Source organism: Lissotriton vulgaris, chromosome 1_2 (assembly GCF_964263255.1).
Source record: "Lissotriton vulgaris chromosome 1_2, aLisVul1.2, whole genome shotgun sequence".
NCBI classification, from domain to species: domain Eukaryota; kingdom Metazoa; phylum Chordata; class Amphibia; order Caudata; family Salamandridae; genus Lissotriton; species Lissotriton vulgaris.
The window spans coordinates 228,986,393-229,004,248 of record NC_141686.1 but is presented as its reverse complement, the minus strand read 5'-3'; the positions used below and the strand labels follow the sequence as shown (position 1 = coordinate 229,004,248).

The window sequence follows — 17,856 nt, the reverse complement described above, 5'->3', positions numbered from 1 at the left end:
TCTTTGACAAGGGTTAAGAAGACTTACCCAAACTGTATCATGTAGTTTGACATGTTGATTATCTTTTATCCAATTCAATGTTCAAAATGTAAGCTAGTGTCGGATTAATTTGATAAAGTTGGTCAACAACTTATAGGTCATCTTTTTATTTGTGAATCTCTGATCACCTTGTTGAATCAGGTCGGATCTCTGGTGCAATGGATTGCGGCTTGGAGTCCTAGGCGAATGTAGCAAAAGCATTCAAACGCTAAGGGTTCGAACACCAACTGGGTCAATTTTATCCCTCCTCTATTTTATAACTAATTGAAACAGTAACCAGCAATCCTGCTTCTCCATCACCAGAAACATTTACCAAAATGGCAGTGAAAGAAAGTCTACTTAAACAGAGACTGTTTGCTTTGAAAATGTTGCATAGTCTATGCCCAAGAGGAAATTCCCAATGATACTGCTGAAAATGTAATTTAGGAGTTAGTAATAGTATTTGGCCCTTTATTAATTTCACTGTGTCATTTTAAACACGTGATTTCTATGTCATCCGAAAATGAGATAGTACAAATTTCCGGAGTTATAATGGATTACGTGTGCTGCTGAAATTTCAAATGCTTATAATATCAATTCAGTATTAAACTCTAGAATATTGATTGCTAATATATGTAATTATATAAATATACAAAGTGTAGGTCAGTGTACGTCCACATTTGTTTAGCTGATTTTAAGGTAGAGTATAGCAGAGCCTGGATAGCTCAGTCGGTAGAGCATCAGACTTTTAATCTGAGGGTCCAGGGTTCAAGTCCCTGTTCAGGCGGTTGTTTCCTTTAAAGAAAAAGTACTCTAATTGTATGCTCTTTTTGTGGACCCCTGCATGACGAATAAGATATTCCATTACTAAAATTGCAAAAACGTCTTTCATGGAGTTGTGAAATACACATCTGTCTCACATATTATGTGCCATTTGACTAAACTTAAGTCGTACGTAGATTTACCAATGGTATCATGTAGTCTGAGACGGTGAATATCATTTCACCAATTCAATATTCAAAATATAGCCATGGTTATAGTATCAAATGAACTTTATAAAGCTGATCAACAGCTAATAGCTCATTATTTCATTTCAGAACATCTCTGCACCTCATTATAGCAGATTGGCTCTGTGGCGCAATGGATAGCGCATTGGACTTCTAGGTGAATGTAAAATAGATATTCAAAGGTTGTGGGTTCGAATCCCACCAGAGTCAGTTTTATCCCTGTTATCCTGTTATCCCAAGTACCAACTCATTATTATATTCTCTGTATTTAGTACTAATACCGGCAACCATCTTAACCCCTTGCGTGCTGATGACGAAACCGTTCCGTCATGACTCCGCCCGCGCAAGGCGGAGTCAGCACAGGCGGAAAATACGCCCCGCACGCAAGGGGTTAAAAAACGTAGTGATAGTTGGGACACTTCCTAATGTTGATAATGTCATTTTGTGGGGTGCTGCCTCAGAGCCTGGATAGCTCAGTCGGTAGAGCATCAGACTTTTAATCTGAGGGCCCAGGGTTCAAGTCCCTGTTCAGGCGGCTTGGTTAAAGAAAATGTATATCAATTGCATACTCTTTTCAGGATCCAATGAATGGGAATTCCAATTACAGATGGTTCAAAAAAGTCTTGATCGAGTCCTTACATACCCATCTGTGCTCTACTTTCTTTGACAAGGGTTAAGAAGACTTACCCAAACTGTATCATGTAGTTTGACATGTTGATTATCTTTTATCCAATTCAATGTTCAAAATGTAAGCTAGTGTCGGATTAATTTGATAAAGTTGGTCAACAACTTATAGGTCATCTTTTTATTTGTGAATCTCTGATCACCTTGTTGAATCAGGTCGGATATCTGGTGCAATGGATTGCGGCTTGGAGTCCTAGGCGAATGTAGCAAAAGCATTCAAACGCTAAGGGTTCGAACACCAACTGGGTCAATTTTATCCCTCCTCTATTTTATAACTAATTGAAACAGTAACCAGCAATCCTGCTTCTCCATCACCAGAAACATTTACCAAAATGGCAGTGAAAGAAAGTCTACTTAAACAGAGACTGTTTGCTTTGAAAATGTTGCATAGTCTATGCCCAAGAGGAAATTCCCAATGATACTGCTGAAAATGTAATTTAGGAGTTAGTAATAGTATTTGGCCCTTTATTAATTTCACAGTGTCATTTTAAACACGTGATTTCTATGTCATCCGAAAATGAGATAGTACAAATTTCCGGAGTTATAATGGATTACGTGTGCTGCTGAAATTTCAAATGCTTAAAATATCAATTCATTATTAAACTCTAGAATATTGATTGCTAATATATGTAATTATATAAATATACAAAGTGTAGGTCAGTGTACGTCCACATTTGTTTAGCTGATTTTAAGGTAGAGTATAGCAGAGCCTGGATAGCTCAGTCGGTAGAGCATCAGACTTTTAATCTGAGGGTCCAGGGTTCAAGTCCCTGTTCAGGTGGTTGTTTCCTTTAAAGAAAAAGTACTCTAATTGTATGCTCTTTTTGTGGACCCCTGCATGACGAATAAGATATTCCATTACTAAAATTGCAAAAACGTCTTTCATGGAGTTGTGAAATACACATCTGTCTCACATATTATGTGCCATTTGACTAAACTTAAGTCGTACGTAGATTTACCAATGGTATCATGTAGTCTGAGACGGTGAATATCATTTCACCAATTCAATATTCAAAATATAGCCATGGTTATAGTATCAAATGAACTTTATAAAGCTGATCAACAGCTAATAGCTCATTATTTCATTTCAGAACATCTCTGCACCTCATTATAGCAGATTGGCTCTGTGGCGCAATGGATAGCGCATTGGACTTCTAGGTGAATGTAAAAAAGATATTCAAAGGTTGTGGGTTCGAATCCCACCAGAGTCAGTTTTATCCCTGTTATCCTGTTATCCCAAGTACCAATTCATTATTGTATTCTCTGTATTTAGTACTAATACCGGCAACCATCTTAACCCCTTGCGTGCTGATAACAGAACGGTTCCGTCATCAGCTACGGGTGAGCTGTGCTGATGACGAAACCGTTCCGTCATGACTCCGCCCGCGCAAGGCGTAGTCAGCACAGGCGGAAAATACGCCCCGCACTCAAGGGGTTAAAAAACGTAGTGATAGTTGGGACACTTCCTAATGTTGATAATGTCATTTTGTGGGGTGCTGCCTCAGAGCCTGGATAGCTCAGTCGGTAGAGCATCAGACTTTTAATCTGAGGGCCCAGGGTTCAAGTCCCTGTTCAGGCGGCTTGGTTAAAGAAAATGTATATCAATTGCATACTCTTTTCAGGATCCAATGAATGGGAATTCCAATTACAGATGGTTCAAAAAAGTCTTGATCGAGTCCTTACATACCCATCTGTGCTCAACTTTCTTTGACAAGGGTTAAGAAGACTTACCCAAACTGTATCATGTAGTTTGACATGTTGATTATCTTTTATCCAATTCAATGTTCAAAATGTAAGCTAGTGTCCGATTAATTTGATAAAGTTGGTCAACAACTTATAGGTCATCTTTTTATTTGTGAATCTCTGATCACCTTGTTGAATCAGGTCGGATCTCTGGTGCAATGGATTGCGGCTTGGAGTCCTAGGCGCATGTAGCAAAAGCATTCAAACGCTAAGGGTTCGAACACCAACTGGGTCAATTTTATCCCTCCTCTATTTTATAACTAATTGAAACAGTAACCAGCAATCCTGCTTCTCCATCACCAGAAACATTTACCAAAATGGCAGTGAAAGAAAGTCTACTTAAACAGAGACTGTTTGCTTTGAAAATGTTGCATAGTCTATGCCCAAGAGGAAATTCCCAATGATACTGCTGAAAATGTAATTTAGGAGTTAGTAATAGTATTTGGCCCTTTATTAATTTCACTGTGTCATTTTAAACACGTGATTTCTATGTCATCCGAAAATGAGATAGTACAAATTTCCGGAGTTATAATGGATTACGTGTGCTGCTGAAATTTCAAATGCTTATAATATCAATTCAGTATTAAACTCTAGAATATTGATTGCTAATATATGTAATTATATAAATATACAAAGTGTAGGTCAGTGTACGTCCACATTTGTTTAGCTGATTTTAAGGTAGAGTATAGCAGAGCCTGGATAGCTCAGTCGGTAGAGCATCAGACTTTTAATCTGAGGGTCCAGGGTTCAAGTCCCTGTTCAGGCGGTTGTTTCCTTTAAAGAAAAAGTACTCTAATTGTATGCTCTTTTTGTGGACCCCTGCATGACGAATAAGATATTCCATTACTAAAATTGCAAAAACGTCTTTCATGGAGTTGTGAAATACACATCTGTCTCACATATTATGTGCCATTTGACTAAACTTAAGTCGTACGTAGATTTACCAATGGTATCATGTAGTCTGAGACGGTGAATATCATTTCACCAATTCAATATTCAAAATATAGCCATGGTTATAGTATCAAATGAACTTTATAAAGCTGATCAACAGCTAATAGCTCATTATTTCATTTCAGAACATCTCTGCACCTCATTATAGCAGATTGGCTCTGTGGCGCAATGGATAGCGCATTGGACTTCTAGGTGAATGTAAAATAGATATTCAAAGGTTGTGGGTTCGAATCCCACCAGAGTCAGTTTCCCTGTTATCCTGTTATCCCAAGTACCAACTCATTATTATATTCTCTGTATTTAGTACTAATACCGGCAACCATCTTAACCCCTTGCGTGCTGATGACGAAACCGTTCCGTCATGACTCCGCCCGCGCAAGGCGGAGTCAGCACAGGCGGAAAATACGCCCCGCACGCAAGGGGTTAAAAAACGTAGTGATAGTTGGGACACTTCCTAATGTTGATAATGTCATTTTGTGGGGTGCTGCCTCAGAGCCTGGATAGCTCAGTCGGTAGAGCATCAGACTTTTAATCTGAGGGCCCAGGGTTCAAGTCCCTGTTCAGGCAGCTTGGTTAAAGAAAATGTATATCAATTGCATACTCTTTTCAGGATCCAATGAATGGGAATTCCAATTACAGATGGTTCAAAAAAGTCTTGATCGAGTCCTTACATACCCATCTGTGCTCTACTTTCTTTGACAAGGGTTAAGAAGACTTACCCAAACTGTATCATGTAGTTTGACATGTTGATTATCTTTTATCCAATTCAATGTTCAAAATGTAAGCTAGTGTCGGATTAATTTGATAAAGTTGGTCAACAACTTATAGGTCATCTTTTTATTTGTGAATCTCTGATCACCTTGTTGAATCAGGTCGGATCTCTGGTGCAATGGATTGCGGCTTGGAGTCCTAGGCGAATGTAGCAAAAGCATTCAAACGCTAAGGGTTCGAACACCAACTGGGTCAATTTTATCCCTCCTCTATTTTATAACTAATTGAAACAGTAACCAGCAATCCTGCTTCTCCATCACCAGAAACATTTACCAAAATGGCAGTGAAAGAAAGTCTACTTAAACAGAGACTGTTTGCTTTGAAAATGTTGCATAGTCTATGCCCAAGAGGAAATTCCCAATGATACTGCTGAAAATGTAATTTAGGAGTTAGTAATAGTATTTGGCCCTTTATTAATTTCACTGTGTCATTTTAAACACGTGATTTCTATGTCATCCGAAAATGAGATAGTACAAATTTCCGGAGTTATAATGGATTACGTGTGCTGCTGAAATTTCAAATGCTTATAATATCAATTCAGTATTAAACTCTAGAATATTGATTGCTAATATATGTAATTATATAAATATACAAAGTGTAGGTCAGTGTACGTCCACATTTGTTTAGCTGATTTTAAGGTAGAGTATAGCAGAGCCTGGATAGCTCAGTCGGTAGAGCATCAGACTTTTAATCTGAGGGTCCAGGGTTCAAGTCCCTGTTCAGGCGGTTGTTTCCTTTAAAGAAAAAGTACTCTAATTGTATGCTCTTTTTGTGGACCCCTGCATGACGAATAAGATATTCCATTACTAAAATTGCAAAAACGTCTTTCATGGAGTTGTGAAATACACATCTGTCTCACATATTATGTGCCATTTGACTAAACTTAAGTCGTACGTAGATTTACCAATGGTATCATGTAGTCTGAGACGGTGAATATCATTTCACCAATTCAATATTCAAAATATAGCCATGGTTATAGTATCAAATGAACTTTATAAAGCTGATCAACAGCTAATAGCTCATTATTTCATTTCAGAACATCTCTGCACCTCATTATAGCAGATTGGCTCTGTGGCGCAATGGATAGCGCATTGGACTTCTAGGTGAATGTAAAATAGATATTCAAAGGTTGTGGGTTCGAATCCCACCAGAGTCAGTTGTATCCCTGTTATCCTGTTATCCCAAGTACCAACTCATTATTATATTCTCTGTATTTAGTACTAATACCGGCAACCATCTTAACCCCTTGCGTGCTGATGACGAAACCGTTCCGTCATGACTCCGCCCGCGCAAGGCGGAGTCAGCACAGGCGGAAAATACGCCCCGCACGCAAGGGGTTAAAAAACGTAGTGATAGTTGGGACACTTCCTAATGTTGATAATGTCATTTTGTGGGGTGCTGCCTCAGAGCCTGGATAGCTCAGTCGGTAGAGCATCAGACTTTTAATCTGAGGGCCCAGGGTTCAAGTCCCTGTTCAGGCAGCTTGGTTAAAGAAAATGTATATCAATTGCATACTCTTTTCAGGATCCAATGAATGGGAATTCCAATTACAGATGGTTCAAAAAAGTCTTGATCGAGTCCTTACATACCCATCTGTGCTCTACTTTCTTTGACAAGGGTTAAGAAGACTTACCCAAACTGTATCATGTAGTTTGACATGTTGATTATCTTTTATCCAATTCAATGTTCAAAATGTAAGCTAGTGTCGGATTAATTTGATAAAGTTGGTCAACAACTTATAGGTCATCTTTTTATTTGTGAATCTCTGATCACCTTGTTGAATCAGGTCGGATCTCTGGTGCAATGGATTGCGGCTTGGAGTCCTAGGCGAATGTAGCAAAAGCATTCAAACGCTAAGGGTTCGAACACCAACTGGGTCAATTTTATCCCTCCTCTATTTTATAACTAATTGAAACAGTAACCAGCAATCCTGCTTCTCCATCACCAGAAACATTTACCAAAATGGCAGTGAAAGAAAGTCTACTTAAACAGAGACTGTTTGCTTTGAAAATGTTGCATAGTCTATGCCCAAGAGGAAATTCCCAATGATACTGCTGAAAATGTAATTTAGGAGTTAGTAATAGTATTTGGCCCTTTATTAATTTCACTGTGTCATTTTAAACACGTGATTTCTATGTCATCCGAAAATGAGATAGTACAAATTTCCGGAGTTATAATGGATTACGTGTGCTGCTGAAATTTCAAATGCTTATAATATCAATTCAGTATTAAACTCTAGAATATTGATTGCTAATATATGTAATTATATAAATATACAAAGTGTAGGTCAGTGTACGTCCACATTTGTTTAGCTGATTTTAAGGTAGAGTATAGCAGAGCCTGGATAGCTCAGTCGGTAGAGCATCAGACTTTTAATCTGAGGGTCCAGGGTTCAAGTCCCTGTTCAGGCGGTTGTTTCCTTTAAAGAAAAAGTACTCTAATTGTATGCTCTTTTTGTGGACCCCTGCATGACGAATAAGATATTCCATTACTAAAATTGCAAAAACGTCTTTCATGGAGTTGTGAAATACACATCTGTCTCACATATTATGTGCCATTTGACTAAACTTAAGTCGTACGTAGATTTACCAATGGTATCATGTAGTCTGAGACGGTGAATATCATTTCACCAATTCAATATTCAAAATATAGCCATGGTTATAGTATCAAATGAACTTTATAAAGCTGATCAACAGCTAATAGCTCATTATTTCATTTCAGAACATCTCTGCACCTCATTATAGCAGATTGGCTCTGTGGCGCAATGGATAGCGCATTGGACTTCTAGGTGAATGTAAAATAGATATTCAAAGGTTGTGGGTTCGAATCCCACCAGAGTCAGTTGTATCCCTGTTATCCTGTTATCCCAAGTACCAACTCATTATTATATTCTCTGTATTTAGTACTAATACCGGCAACCATCTTAACCCCTTGCGTGCTGATGACGAAACCGTTCCGTCATGACTCCGCCCGCGCAAGGCGGAGTCAGCACAGGCGGAAAATACGCCCCGCACGCAAGGGGTTAAAAAACGTAGTGATAGTTGGGACACTTCCTAATGTTGATAATGTCATTTTGTGGGGTGCTGCCTCAGAGCCTGGATAGCTCAGTCGGTAGAGCATCAGACTTTTAATCTGAGGGCCCAGGGTTCAAGTCCCTGTTCAGGCAGCTTGGTTAAAGAAAATGTATATCAATTGCATACTCTTTTCAGGATCCAATGAATGGGAATTCCAATTACAGATGGTTCAAAAAAGTCTTGATCGAGTCCTTACATACCCATCTGTGCTCTACTTTCTTTGACAAGGGTTAAGAAGACTTACCCAAACTGTATCATGTAGTTTGACATGTTGATTATCTTTTATCCAATTCAATGTTCAAAATGTAAGCTAGTGTCGGATTAATTTGATAAAGTTGGTCAACAACTTATAGGTCATCTTTTTATTTGTGAATCTCTGATCACCTTGTTGAATCAGGTCGGATCTCTGGTGCAATGGATTGCGGCTTGGAGTCCTAGGCGAATGTAGCAAAAGCATTCAAACGCTAAGGGTTCGAACACCAACTGGGTCAATTTTATCCCTCCTCTATTTTATAACTAATTGAAACAGTAACCAGCAATCCTGCTTCTCCATCACCAGAAACATTTACCAAAATGGCAGTGAAAGAAAGTCTACTTAAACAGAGACTGTTTGCTTTGAAAATGTTGCATAGTCTATGCCCAAGAGGAAATTCCCAATGATACTGCTGAAAATGTAATTTAGGAGTTAGTAATAGTATTTGGCCCTTTATTAATTTCACAGTGTCATTTTAAACACGTGATTTCTATGTCATCCGAAAATGAGATAGTACAAATTTCCGGAGTTATAATGGATTACGTGTGCTGCTGAAATTTCAAATGCTTAAAATATCAATTCATTATTAAACTCTAGAATATTGATTGCTAATATATGTAATTATATAAATATACAAAGTGTAGGTCAGTGTACGTCCACATTTGTTTAGCTGATTTTAAGGTAGAGTATAGCAGAGCCTGGATAGCTCAGTCGGTAGAGCATCAGACTTTTAATCTGAGGGTCCAGGGTTCAAGTCCCTGTTCAGGTGGTTGTTTCCTTTAAAGAAAAAGTACTCTAATTGTATGCTCTTTTTGTGGACCCCTGCATGACGAATAAGATATTCCATTACTAAAATTGCAAAAACGTCTTTCATGGAGTTGTGAAATACACATCTGTCTCACATATTATGTGCCATTTGACTAAACTTAAGTCGTACGTAGATTTACCAATGGTATCATGTAGTCTGAGACGGTGAATATCATTTCACCAATTCAATATTCAAAATATAGCCATGGTTATAGTATCAAATGAACTTTATAAAGCTGATCAACAGCTAATAGCTCATTATTTCATTTCAGAACATCTCTGCACCTCATTATAGCAGATTGGCTCTGTGGCGCAATGGATAGCGCATTGGACTTCTAGGTGAATGTAAAATAGATATTCAAAGGTTGTGGGTTCGAATCCCACCAGAGTCAGTTTTATCCCTGTTATCCTGTTATCCCAAGTACCAACTCATTATTATATTCTCTGTATTTAGTACTAATACCGGCAACCATCTTAACCCCTTGCGTGCTGATGACGAAACCGTTCCGTCATGACTCCGCCCGCGCAAGGCGGAGTCAGCACAGGCGGAAAATACGCCCCGCACGCAAGGGGTTAAAAAACGTAGTGATAGTTGGGACACTTCCTAATGTTGATAATGTCATTTTGTGGGGTGCTGCCTCAGAGCCTGGATAGCTCAGTCGGTAGAGCATCAGACTTTTAATCTGAGGGCCCAGGGTTCAAGTCCCTGTTCAGGCGGCTTGGTTAAAGAAAATGTATATCAATTGCATACTCTTTTCAGGATCCAATGAATGGGAATTCCAATTACAGATGGTTCAAAAAAGTCTTGATCGAGTCCTTACATACCCATCTGTGCTCAACTTTCTTTGACAAGGGTTAAGAAGACTTACCCAAACTGTATCATGTAGTTTGACATGTTGATTATCTTTTATCCAATTCAATGTTCAAAATGTAAGCTAGTGTCCGATTAATTTGATAAAGTTGGTCAACAACTTATAGGTCATCTTTTTATTTGTGAATCTCTGATCACCTTGTTGAATCAGGTCGGATCTCTGGTGCAATGGATTGCGGCTTGGAGTCCTAGGCGAATGTAGCAAAAGCATTCAAACGCTAAGGGTTCGAACACCAACTGGGTCAATTTTATCCCTCCTCTATTTTATAACTAATTGAAACAGTAACCAGCAATCCTGCTTCTCCATCACCAGAAACATTTACCAAAATGGCAGTGAAAGAAAGTCTACTTAAACAGAGACTGTTTGCTTTGAAAATGTTGCATAGTCTATGCCCAAGAGGAAATTCCCAATGATACTGCTGAAAATGTAATTTAGGAGTTAGTAATAGTATTTGGCCCTTTATTAATTTCACTGTGTCATTTTAAACACGTGATTTCTATGTCATCCGAAAATGAGATAGTACAAATTTCCGGAGTTATAATGGATTACGTGTGCTGCTGAAATTTCAAATGCTTATAATATCAATTCAGTATTAAACTCTAGAATATTGATTGCTAATATATGTAATTATATAAATATACAAAGTGTAGGTCAGTGTACGTCCACATTTGTTTAGCTGATTTTAAGGTAGAGTATAGCAGAGCCTGGATAGCTCAGTCGGTAGAGCATCAGACTTTTAATCTGAGGGTCCAGGGTTCAAGTCCCTGTTCAGGCGGTTGTTTCCTTTAAAGAAAAAGTACTCTAATTGTATGCTCTTTTTGTGGACCCCTGCATGACGAATAAGATATTCCATTACTAAAATTGCAAAAACGTCTTTCATGGAGTTGTGAAATACACATCTGTCTCACATATTATGTGCCATTTGACTAAACTTAAGTCGTACGTAGATTTACCAATGGTATCATGTAGTCTGAGACGGTGAATATCATTTCACCAATTCAATATTCAAAATATAGCCATGGTTATAGTATCAAATGAACTTTATAAAGCTGATCAACAGCTAATAGCTCATTATTTCATTTCAGAACATCTCTGCACCTCATTATAGCAGATTGGCTCTGTGGCGCAATGGATAGCGCATTGGACTTCTAGGTGAATGTAAAATAGATATTCAAAGGTTGTGGGTTCGAATCCCACCAGAGTCAGTTGTATCCCTGTTATCCTGTTATCCCAAGTACCAACTCATTATTATATTCTCTGTATTTAGTACTAATACCGGCAACCATCTTAACCCCTTGCGTGCTGATGACGAAACCGTTCCGTCATGACTCCGCCCGCGCAAGGCGGAGTCAGCACAGGCGGAAAATACGCCCCGCACGCAAGGGGTTAAAAAACGTAGTGATAGTTGGGACACTTCCTAATGTTGATAATGTCATTTTGTGGGGTGCTGCCTCAGAGCCTGGATAGCTCAGTCGGTAGAGCATCAGACTTTTAATCTGAGGGCCCAGGGTTCAAGTCCCTGTTCAGGCAGCTTGGTTAAAGAAAATGTATATCAATTGCATACTCTTTTCAGGATCCAATGAATGGGAATTCCAATTACAGATGGTTCAAAAAAGTCTTGATCGAGTCCTTACATACCCATCTGTGCTCTACTTTCTTTGACAAGGGTTAAGAAGACTTACCCAAACTGTATCATGTAGTTTGACATGTTGATTATCTTTTATCCAATTCAATGTTCAAAATGTAAGCTAGTGTCGGATTAATTTGATAAAGTTGGTCAACAACTTATAGGTCATCTTTTTATTTGTGAATCTCTGATCACCTTGTTGAATCAGGTCGGATCTCTGGTGCAATGGATTGCGGCTTGGAGTCCTAGGCGAATGTAGCAAAAGCATTCAAACGCTAAGGGTTCGAACACCAACTGGGTCAATTTTATCCCTCCTCTATTTTATAACTAATTGAAACAGTAACCAGCAATCCTGCTTCTCCATCACCAGAAACATTTACCAAAATGGCAGTGAAAGAAAGTCTACTTAAACAGAGACTGTTTGCTTTGAAAATGTTGCATAGTCTATGCCCAAGAGGAAATTCCCAATGATACTGCTGAAAATGTAATTTAGGAGTTAGTAATAGTATTTGGCCCTTTATTAATTTCACAGTGTCATTTTAAACACGTGATTTCTATGTCATCCGAAAATGAGATAGTACAAATTTCCGGAGTTATAATGGATTACGTGTGCTGCTGAAATTTCAAATGCTTAAAATATCAATTCATTATTAAACTCTAGAATATTGATTGCTAATATATGTAATTATATAAATATACAAAGTGTAGGTCAGTGTACGTCCACATTTGTTTAGCTGATTTTAAGGTAGAGTATAGCAGAGCCTGGATAGCTCAGTCGGTAGAGCATCAGACTTTTAATCTGAGGGTCCAGGGTTCAAGTCCCTGTTCAGGTGGTTGTTTCCTTTAAAGAAAAAGTACTCTAATTGTATGCTCTTTTTGTGGACCCCTGCATGACGAATAAGATATTCCATTACTAAAATTGCAAAAACGTCTTTCATGGAGTTGTGAAATACACATCTGTCTCACATATTATGTGCCATTTGACTAAACTTAAGTCGTACGTAGATTTACCAATGGTATCATGTAGTCTGAGACGGTGAATATCATTTCACCAATTCAATATTCAAAATATAGCCATGGTTATAGTATCAAATGAACTTTATAAAGCTGATCAACAGCTAATAGCTCATTATTTCATTTCAGAACATCTCTGCACCTCATTATAGCAGATTGGCTCTGTGGCGCAATGGATAGCGCATTGGACTTCTAGGTGAATGTAAAATAGATATTCAAAGGTTGTGGGTTCGAATCCCACCAGAGTCAGTTTTATCCCTGTTATCCTGTTATCCCAAGTACCAACTCATTATTATATTCTCTGTATTTAGTACTAATACCGGCAACCATCTTAACCCCTTGCGTGCTGATGACGAAACCGTTCCGTCATGACTCCGCCCGCGCAAGGCGGAGTCAGCACAGGCGGAAAATACGCCCCGCACGCAAGGGGTTAAAAAACGTAGTGATAGTTGGGACACTTCCTAATGTTGATAATGTCATTTTGTGGGGTGCTGCCTCAGAGCCTGGATAGCTCAGTCGGTAGAGCATCAGACTTTTAATCTGAGGGCCCAGGGTTCAAGTCCCTGTTCAGGCGGCTTGGTTAAAGAAAATGTATATCAATTGCATACTCTTTTCAGGATCCAATGAATGGGAATTCCAATTACAGATGGTTCAAAAAAGTCTTGATCGAGTCCTTACATACCCATCTGTGCTCAACTTTCTTTGACAAGGGTTAAGAAGACTTACCCAAACTGTATCATGTAGTTTGACATGTTGATTATCTTTTATCCAATTCAATGTTCAAAATGTAAGCTAGTGTCCGATTAATTTGATAAAGTTGGTCAACAACTTATAGGTCATCTTTTTATTTGTGAATCTCTGATCACCTTGTTGAATCAGGTCGGATCTCTGGTGCAATGGATTGCGGCTTGGAGTCCTAGGCGAATGTAGCAAAAGCATTCAAACGCTAAGGGTTCGAACACCAACTGGGTCAATTTTATCCCTCCTCTATTTTATAACTAATTGAAACAGTAACCAGCAATCCTGCTTCTCCATCACCAGAAACATTTACCAAAATGGCAGTGAAAGAAAGTCTACTTAAACAGAGACTGTTTGCTTTGAAAATGTTGCATAGTCTATGCCCAAGAGGAAATTCCCAATGATACTGCTGAAAATGTAATTTAGGAGTTAGTAATAGTATTTGGCCCTTTATTAATTTCACTGTGTCATTTTAAACACGTGATTTCTATGTCATCCGAAAATGAGATAGTACAAATTTCCGGAGTTATAATGGATTACGTGTGCTGCTGAAATTTCAAATGCTTATAATATCAATTCAGTATTAAACTCTAGAATATTGATTGCTAATATATGTAATTATATAAATATACAAAGTGTAGGTCAGTGTACGTCCACATTTGTTTAGCTGATTTTAAGGTAGAGTATAGCAGAGCCTGGATAGCTCAGTCGGTAGAGCATCAGACTTTTAATCTGAGGGTCCAGGGTTCAAGTCCCTGTTCAGGCGGTTGTTTCCTTTAAAGAAAAAGTACTCTAATTGTATGCTCTTTTTGTGGACCCCTGCATGACGAATAAGATATTCCATTACTAAAATTGCAAAAACGTCTTTCATGGAGTTGTGAAATACACATCTGTCTCACATATTATGTGCCATTTGACTAAACTTAAGTCGTACGTAGATTTACCAATGGTATCATGTAGTCTGAGACGGTGAATATCATTTCACCAATTCAATATTCAAAATATAGCCATGGTTATAGTATCAAATGAACTTTATAAAGCTGATCAACAGCTAATAGCTCATTATTTCATTTCAGAACATCTCTGCACCTCATTATAGCAGATTGGCTCTGTGGCGCAATGGATAGCGCATTGGACTTCTAGGTGAATGTAAAATAGATATTCAAAGGTTGTGGGTTCGAATCCCACCAGAGTCAGTTGTATCCCTGTTATCCTGTTATCCCAAGTACCAACTCATTATTATATTCTCTGTATTTAGTACTAATACCGGCAACCATCTTAACCCCTTGCGTGCTGATGACGAAACCGTTCCGTCATGACTCCGCCCGCGCAAGGCGGAGTCAGCACAGGCGGAAAATACGCCCCGCACGCAAGGGGTTAAAAAACGTAGTGATAGTTGGGACACTTCCTAATGTTGATAATGTCATTTTGTGGGGTGCTGCCTCAGAGCCTGGATAGCTCAGTCGGTAGAGCATCAGACTTTTAATCTGAGGGCCCAGGGTTCAAGTCCCTGTTCAGGCAGCTTGGTTAAAGAAAATGTATATCAATTGCATACTCTTTTCAGGATCCAATGAATGGGAATTCCAATTACAGATGGTTCAAAAAAGTCTTGATCGAGTCCTTACATACCCATCTGTGCTCTACTTTCTTTGACAAGGGTTAAGAAGACTTACCCAAACTGTATCATGTAGTTTGACATGTTGATTATCTTTTATCCAATTCAATGTTCAAAATGTAAGCTAGTGTCGGATTAATTTGATAAAGTTGGTCAACAACTTATAGGTCATCTTTTTATTTGTGAATCTCTGATCACCTTGTTGAATCAGGTCGGATCTCTGGTGCAATGGATTGCGGCTTGGAGTCCTAGGCGAATGTAGCAAAAGCATTCAAACGCTAAGGGTTCGAACACCAACTGGGTCAATTTTATCCCTCCTCTATTTTATAACTAATTGAAACAGTAACCAGCAATCCTGCTTCTCCATCACCAGAAACATTTACCAAAATGGCAGTGAAAGAAAGTCTACTTAAACAGAGACTGTTTGCTTTGAAAATGTTGCATAGTCTATGCCCAAGAGGAAATTCCCAATGATACTGCTGAAAATGTAATTTAGGAGTTAGTAATAGTATTTGGCCCTTTATTAATTTCACAGTGTCATTTTAAACACGTGATTTCTATGTCATCCGAAAATGAGATAGTACAAATTTCCGGAGTTATAATGGATTACGTGTGCTGCTGAAATTTCAAATGCTTAAAATATCAATTCATTATTAAACTCTAGAATATTGATTGCTAATATATGTAATTATATAAATATACAAAGTGTAGGTCAGTGTACGTCCACATTTGTTTAGCTGATTTTAAGGTAGAGTATAGCAGAGCCTGGATAGCTCAGTCGGTAGAGCATCAGACTTTTAATCTGAGGGTCCAGGGTTCAAGTCCCTGTTCAGGCGGTTGTTTCCTTTAAAGAAAAAGTACTCTAATTGTATGCTCTTTTTGTGGACCCCTGCATGACGAATAAGATATTCCATTACTAAAATTGCAAAAACGTCTTTCATGGAGTTGTGAAATACACATCTGTCTCACATATTATGTGCCATTTGACTAAACTTAAGTCGTACGTAGATTTACCAATGGTATCATGTAGTCTGAGACGGTGAATATCATTTCACCAATTCAATATTCAAAATATAGCCATGGTTATAGTATCAAATGAACTTTATAAAGCTGATCAACAGCTAATAGCTCATTATTTCATTTCAGAACATCTCTGCACCTCATTATAGCAGATTGGCTCTGTGGCGCAATGGATAGCGCATTGGACTTCTAGGTGAATGTAAAAAAGATATTCAAAGGTTGTGGGTTCGAATCCCACCAGAGTCAGTTTTATCCCTGTTATCCTGTTATCCCAAGTACCAATTCATTATTGTATTCTCTGTATTTAGTACTAATACCGGCAACCATCTTAACCCCTTGCGTGCTGATAACAGAACGGTTCCGTCATCAGCTACGGGTGAGCTGTGCTGATGACGAAACCGTTCCGTCATGACTCCGCCCGCGCAAGGCGTAGTCAGCACAGGCGGAAAATACGCCCCGCACTCAAGGGGTTAAAAAACGTAGTGATAGTTGGGACACTTCCTAATGTTGATAATGTCATTTTGTGGGGTGCTGCCTCAGAGCCTGGATAGCTCAGTCGGTAGAGCATCAGACTTTTAATCTGAGGGCCCAGGGTTCAAGTCCCTGTTCAGGCGGCTTGGTTAAAGAAAATGTATATCAATTGCATACTCTTTTCAGGATCCAATGAATGGGAATTCCAATTACAGATGGTTCAAAAAAGTCTTGATCGAGTCCTTACATACCCATCTGTGCTCTACTTTCTTTGACAAGGGTTAAGAAGACTTACCCAAACTGTATCATGTAGTTTGACATGTTGATTATCTTTTATCCAATTCAATGTTCAAAATGTAAGCTAGTGTCGGATTAATTTGATAAAGTTGGTCAACAACTTATAGGTCATCTTTTTATTTGTGAATCTCTGATCACCTTGTTGAATCAGGTCGGATCTCTGGTGCAATGGATTGCGGCTTGGAGTCCTAGGCGAATGTAGCAAAAGCATTCAAACGCTAAGGGTTCGAACACCAACTGGGTCAATTTTATCCCTCCTCTATTTTATAACTAATTGAAACAGTAACCAGCAATCCTGCTTCTCCATCACCAGAAACATTTACCAAAATGGCAGTGAAAGAAAGTCTACTTAAACAGAGACTGTTTGCTTTGAAAATGTTGCATAGTCTATGCCCAAGAGGAAATTCCCAATGATACTGCTGAAAATGTAATTTAGGAGTTAGTAATAGTATTTGGCCCTTTATTAATTTCACAGTGTCATTTTAAACACGTGATTTCTATGTCATCCGAAAATGAGATAGTACAAATTTCCGGAGTTATAATGGATTACGTGTGCTGCTGAAATTTCAAATGCTTAAAATATCAATTCATTATTAAACTCTAGAATATTGATTGCTAATATATGTAATTATATAAATATACAAAGTGTAGGTCAGTGTACGTCCACATTTGTTTAGCTGATTTTAAGGTAGAGTATAGCAGAGCCTGGATAGCTCAGTCGGTAGAGCATCAGACTTTTAATCTGAGGGTCCAGGGTTCAAGTCCCTGTTCAGGTGGTTGTTTCCTTTAAAGAAAAAGTACTCTAATTGTATGCTCTTTTTGTGGACCCCTGCATGACGAATAAGATATTCCATTACTAAAATTGCAAAAACGTCTTTCATGGAGTTGTGAAAT

General features: G+C 38.4%; 15 non-coding genes across 15 annotated transcripts; all 15 read left to right on the top strand.

Annotated features, from left to right (window-relative positions):
* The first annotated feature begins 1,144 nt into the window (after positions 1–1,144).
* TRNAR-UCU (transfer RNA arginine (anticodon UCU)) lies at positions 1,145–1,235 on the top strand. Its single transcript is given in 2 exon segments — positions 1,145–1,181; positions 1,200–1,235. It is a non-coding gene; the product is annotated as a tRNA-Arg (tRNA).
* Positions 1,236–2,829: 1,594 nt separating this feature from the next.
* TRNAR-UCU (transfer RNA arginine (anticodon UCU)) lies at positions 2,830–2,920 on the top strand. Its single transcript is given in 2 exon segments — positions 2,830–2,866; positions 2,885–2,920. It is a non-coding gene; the product is annotated as a tRNA-Arg (tRNA).
* Positions 2,921–4,557: 1,637 nt separating this feature from the next.
* TRNAR-UCU (transfer RNA arginine (anticodon UCU)) lies at positions 4,558–4,648 on the top strand. Its single transcript is given in 2 exon segments — positions 4,558–4,594; positions 4,613–4,648. It is a non-coding gene; the product is annotated as a tRNA-Arg (tRNA).
* A 249-nt stretch (positions 4,649–4,897) lies between these two features.
* Positions 4,898–4,970, top strand: TRNAK-UUU (transfer RNA lysine (anticodon UUU)). Its single transcript has one exon. It is a non-coding gene; the product is annotated as a tRNA-Lys (tRNA).
* A 1,269-nt stretch (positions 4,971–6,239) lies between these two features.
* Positions 6,240–6,330, top strand: TRNAR-UCU (transfer RNA arginine (anticodon UCU)). The gene is given in 2 exon segments: positions 6,240–6,276; positions 6,295–6,330. It is a non-coding gene; the product is annotated as a tRNA-Arg (tRNA).
* Positions 6,331–6,582: 252 nt separating this feature from the next.
* Positions 6,583–6,655, top strand: TRNAK-UUU (transfer RNA lysine (anticodon UUU)). Its single transcript has one exon. It is a non-coding gene; the product is annotated as a tRNA-Lys (tRNA).
* Positions 6,656–7,924: 1,269 nt separating this feature from the next.
* On the top strand, positions 7,925–8,015 carry TRNAR-UCU (transfer RNA arginine (anticodon UCU)). Its single transcript is given in 2 exon segments — positions 7,925–7,961; positions 7,980–8,015. It is a non-coding gene; the product is annotated as a tRNA-Arg (tRNA).
* Positions 8,016–8,267: 252 nt separating this feature from the next.
* Positions 8,268–8,340, top strand: TRNAK-UUU (transfer RNA lysine (anticodon UUU)). The gene has a single exon. It is a non-coding gene; the product is annotated as a tRNA-Lys (tRNA).
* Positions 8,341–9,609: 1,269 nt separating this feature from the next.
* Positions 9,610–9,700, top strand: TRNAR-UCU (transfer RNA arginine (anticodon UCU)). The gene is given in 2 exon segments: positions 9,610–9,646; positions 9,665–9,700. It is a non-coding gene; the product is annotated as a tRNA-Arg (tRNA).
* Positions 9,701–11,294: 1,594 nt separating this feature from the next.
* On the top strand, positions 11,295–11,385 carry TRNAR-UCU (transfer RNA arginine (anticodon UCU)). The gene is given in 2 exon segments: positions 11,295–11,331; positions 11,350–11,385. It is a non-coding gene; the product is annotated as a tRNA-Arg (tRNA).
* Positions 11,386–11,637: 252 nt separating this feature from the next.
* Positions 11,638–11,710, top strand: TRNAK-UUU (transfer RNA lysine (anticodon UUU)). The gene has a single exon. It is a non-coding gene; the product is annotated as a tRNA-Lys (tRNA).
* Positions 11,711–12,979: 1,269 nt separating this feature from the next.
* TRNAR-UCU (transfer RNA arginine (anticodon UCU)) lies at positions 12,980–13,070 on the top strand. The gene is given in 2 exon segments: positions 12,980–13,016; positions 13,035–13,070. It is a non-coding gene; the product is annotated as a tRNA-Arg (tRNA).
* A 1,594-nt stretch (positions 13,071–14,664) lies between these two features.
* TRNAR-UCU (transfer RNA arginine (anticodon UCU)) lies at positions 14,665–14,755 on the top strand. Its single transcript is given in 2 exon segments — positions 14,665–14,701; positions 14,720–14,755. It is a non-coding gene; the product is annotated as a tRNA-Arg (tRNA).
* A 252-nt stretch (positions 14,756–15,007) lies between these two features.
* TRNAK-UUU (transfer RNA lysine (anticodon UUU)) lies at positions 15,008–15,080 on the top strand. Its single transcript has one exon. It is a non-coding gene; the product is annotated as a tRNA-Lys (tRNA).
* Positions 15,081–16,349: 1,269 nt separating this feature from the next.
* TRNAR-UCU (transfer RNA arginine (anticodon UCU)) lies at positions 16,350–16,440 on the top strand. The gene is given in 2 exon segments: positions 16,350–16,386; positions 16,405–16,440. It is a non-coding gene; the product is annotated as a tRNA-Arg (tRNA).
* The last annotated feature ends 1,416 nt before the right edge of the window (positions 16,441–17,856 follow it).